Source organism: Tupaia chinensis, unplaced genomic scaffold, assembly GCF_000334495.1.
Source record: "Tupaia chinensis unplaced genomic scaffold, TupChi_1.0 Scaffold000199_1, whole genome shotgun sequence".
Classification (NCBI taxonomy): domain Eukaryota; kingdom Metazoa; phylum Chordata; class Mammalia; order Scandentia; family Tupaiidae; genus Tupaia; species Tupaia belangeri.
Genome location: NW_006159674.1, coordinates 1389597 through 1393896, shown reverse-complemented (window position 1 = coordinate 1393896; position 4300 = coordinate 1389597).

The following is a 4300-nucleotide window of genomic DNA, read 5'->3' as shown; positions in this document are numbered from 1 at the left end:
CCTCTGGTAGGTGCACACACACTATAGCAAATAAACTAAGGAAAAAGAAGTGGCTCTGCTTTTAAAATACAGAAAAAATTAAAAATCAATGTGCAGAATAGAACGAGGAAATTTAAAAAAAAAAAAAAAAAGAAAGTTAGTGGAAAAATCTAATTAAAATAAAAGTAAATTTTGGATGGACCAGCGGGTGGCATGGAGGTTAAAGTAGCTAAATCTCACATGGCCGACTGCCTTTTTCAATTCCTAGAACCAGTGGCTTGAAAATCATGCCAGGTATACATGCCCAAAATCCTAAGAGAATGGAGAAGAAATTACAACGTGGCCATGCCCTGGGGGATGATTTCTCATTTTCCCTCTCTCTCTCTGGTGAGTGCACACAGCCTATAACAAAACTAAAAAGAAAAAAAAATAACTAAATTTTGGTACAAAAATATTTTGAAATTCCACCAAAAGACAACTAATACTGAAATAGACTATAAGAAAAGAAATAATTGACAAAATCATGACATTTCATTATAGTGCCTTTTGAAGTGAATAAAGCAGGGAGAAGGCCTGGGACGAGTCTCTGCTAGATGGAAGTCTAGTCCAGTCCATACTGCTGTCGGGCTCTGATGCCTTCGGCTGAGTAGCTGGTTCTGAACTGGGCAGCCTCAGCTGAGGAAGCAGATATATGTACTCTAGTACGGTGAAATTTAAAATTCAGTGGGCTTGGCCAGCAGGTGGCATGGTGGTTAAAGGTGCTAGATTCCCACATGGCCAACAGCAGTTTGAGTCCCGGACCTGGAGGTTTGCTTTATTGCTTTTTTTCTGTCTCTGGTCAAATTTTTAAAATAATAACAAATGGAATTAAATAAATGCATAAATAAATCTTTTTTTTTTTTAATTTAGTGGGTTTAAGAACCGCCTGTGTTGGGAACAGCAGATGGCATAATGGTTATGTTGCTGGACTCCAACATAGTTGACCATGATTTGAGTCCCAAAACTGGTGGCTGAAAATCACACCAGATGCATGTGCGTGTGTGCCCGAGATTCCAAGAGGAGAGTGGAGTGTGCCGTCCCTGTTCGGGCGCCAGGTGTCCCAACCTGGGGGGGGGGGGGGGGGGAGGGCCACTGGGTGTCGGGGGGGGGGCACAGAGATGATGTGGTGTCACAGCTCTTCAGGGTCGTCTGGAGACGATGTAGTGTTACAACTCTTCAGGGTCTCCCAGGTCGTCTGGAGATGATGCAGTGTCAGTTCTTCAGGATCTTCAGGGTCATCTGGAGACTGTGCGGTGTTTCAACTTTTCAGGCTCTTCAGTCATCGTCTTCCTGGTCATCGTCTTCCTGGTTGTCATCGTCTTCCTGGTCGTCATCGTCTTCCTGGTCGTCTGTCGATTATGGGCCAGAGATCGTGCTTATATACACATTGGTGGGCCGTGATTGGTTGAATGAAGGATAGCAAAAGGTAGGTTATGATTGGTTGCTTTGTGGACCAATCATGAGGTACCCGGATATGCAAATCTGAGGGATTCTAGTGGCCAATCAGAGCAAGGTTTCGAAGGTCAGGTTTTTTGAAGGGAACCAATCATGGCAATTGTTTGCTCCCTGAGAAACCTCGGCAGACTCGCAGGTGCGCAGCCTCCCACAGTGGAGGAGAAGAGATTACAGCATGACCACCCCCCTGTGGGGGGGGGGTGGAATTTCCCACCTTCTGTCTCTCCAGTGAGGGCATGAGCCCTATAACAAAAATCCCTCTTAAAAATAAATCATCTGGGTTACTGGCTGAAAATGAACACTGAACACATCATCTATAAAAATCATGACTCAGTAGCTCCAGGGCTGGGCCCTGGCCCTGGTGGGTATTTTAACAAGCACACCAGGCAGTTCTGCTGCTGCAGTTCCCTGGACCAGTCTTTGAGAAATAGTGCTATAATGACCGTAGAACTAGCATCTGAGTGAACTAACGCCACCAGGATGCTGAGGGCAAGTCAGCCATGCCGTTTGGTCTCAACCACAAGCTCAAAAGAGACCCCAAATGGGGAAACTGCCAAATCTGTTTATGGACAGTAGAGGCCCTCCCACAAATACTTATATTTTGTCTCCCTTTCAGTGTGAAGATACCTGTATCATTTTCTATGGATTATAATAGGATCACAGCAGAGGTTGTGCCACCTAGAGTTATTCATAGATGGAAAGCTGGATTTCTGAGTATAAAACAATTGGATGCTAAGTTGAGGGCTTAAGGATATTCCATCTACTCTCTTCTCTGAGAGCAGCATGAGATCGATAGTCTTTGAAGGGTCATTCATACAATTCTGCATGATTCTACGTATCATGTATACAGTAGTTCACATGCACAATACATGAGTATTGTAACTTGTCAAATATCTTTCTTTTCTTGAAGTCTATTTCAGTATTAGTTATATTTTGCCATTTCTATTTATTTTTCCTTTAGGGTTTCCCTATGTGTGTTGCCCAGGCTGACCTCAAACTTGTCATCTTGCTTCGGCCTCCTGAGTAGCTGCGACTACGCATGCCTGGCTTCTATAATTTTCATTTACTTCTCTTGTTGTTTTTCGATATGATTCAGAAAAAACAGAACGGCAGAAACACATGAGACATTTCCACATTTTTCTATGTCAGTGTTTATCATCTTTCTCATCAATCCTATAATAATGTTTTTCACACCTATCAATATTCATGGTTTTACATACAATTTTAAAAGTTCTGGTTATTCGCTTAATTTCCTATCTTTATATTGTATTCAGGAAAGTATAACATAACCTTCATTATACAGCACATGGGTAAGAACTCAGAATGGAAATTTTACAAAATTTTGTTCTATTATAAGACATGTTTCCTGACAGTGCTTATTATGTAAGATACTGTTCTAAATACTTGATAAATATTAACTAATTTAATCTTTAAAACAAGTCTGTAGGGCCAACCCTATAGCCTACTGGTTAAGGAAGCCAGATTCCACATGGCTGTGCCTTTTGAGTCCTAGATCCAGTGGCTTAAGCATACGTGGCATGCATGCATGCCCCAAATCCCAAAAAGATGGAGAAATGAAGAAGGGACTGCAGTGTGACCACACCTCACTGGAGGGTGCTTTCTTCCCTTCTTTCTGTCCCTCTCTGGAGAATGCACACGCCTTCTAGCAATAAAACATGATCATAAAACAGGCACTATTATAACTATGCCATGTTGACCCTCAATATTGCGTTCAAAGTTGCCTTCTGACCTTATTTGAAAACCATCTTGACTTGAAAATCTACCCATGTTTATCTGTCCATACTCTTCTAAATGCAAGAATAAGGAGGTCTCAAAATTGGAATGGCCCATAGTCTCCCCAGTGCTTTCAGAAGAATTTTCCTAACAATCTTACTGCTCCAGACTGCTCAATAGGATGTTGGGAAAAAAAAAACAAAAAAACTAAAGCTGTGTTGTTTAACATTTTTTTCTGGGAGTGTTAAGACATCTGACAACCATTTGCAAGGTTTATAAAAATATCAAATCAGGGACCGGCAGTTGAAGTAATGGCTACATCTCTGGAATCCGATGTAGTTGAGAGCAGTTCAAGTCCCAGACCCGGAGGCTTAAACTCATGCCGGGTACATGTGTGCCCATGCCCAAGATACCAAGAGGAGAATGGAGAAGGAACTGTGGCATGGCCATCCTCCTGGGGGTGGGGGGATTTCCCGCTTTCTGTCTCTGTCTCTCTTTCTGGCGAGCGCACATGCCCTAGAGCAAAAACCTTTCACATGTGTGTGTGTGTGTGTGTGTGTGTATATATATATCTATGTAGAGAGAGAGAGAGAGAGAGAGAGAGTATAGGAGAAGGAATTGCGGCGTGGCCATACCCTCGGGGGGTGATTTCTCACTTTGTCTCTCTGTCTCTCTCTGTCTGGAGAGTGCATGCGCCCTATAGCAAAAAGCTCTCAAAAAAAAAAAAAACAATTAAAAAAAATACATCAAGGGAACCAGCAGTTAGCGTAATGGCTATGTCGCTGGACTCCCACGTGGTCGACCCCGGTTAGCGTCCAGGACCCAGTGGCTTAGAACTCACACCGGGCGTGTGTGCGTGCGTGCCCAGGATCCCGAGAGGAGAATGGAGGAGAAGGGATTGCAGGTGATTTCTCGCTTTCTGTCTCTATGTCTCTCTCTGTCTGTCTGGCCAGCACATGCGCCCTATAGCGAAAACCTCTCCAAAAAAAGAAAAAGTGTATATATATACATCAAATCAGCAAGTCCTCATAGAATTTAAGCAAGGGCAAGAGGTGGTGTGGTGGTTAAAGTGGCTGGACCCCACCTTGCCAAC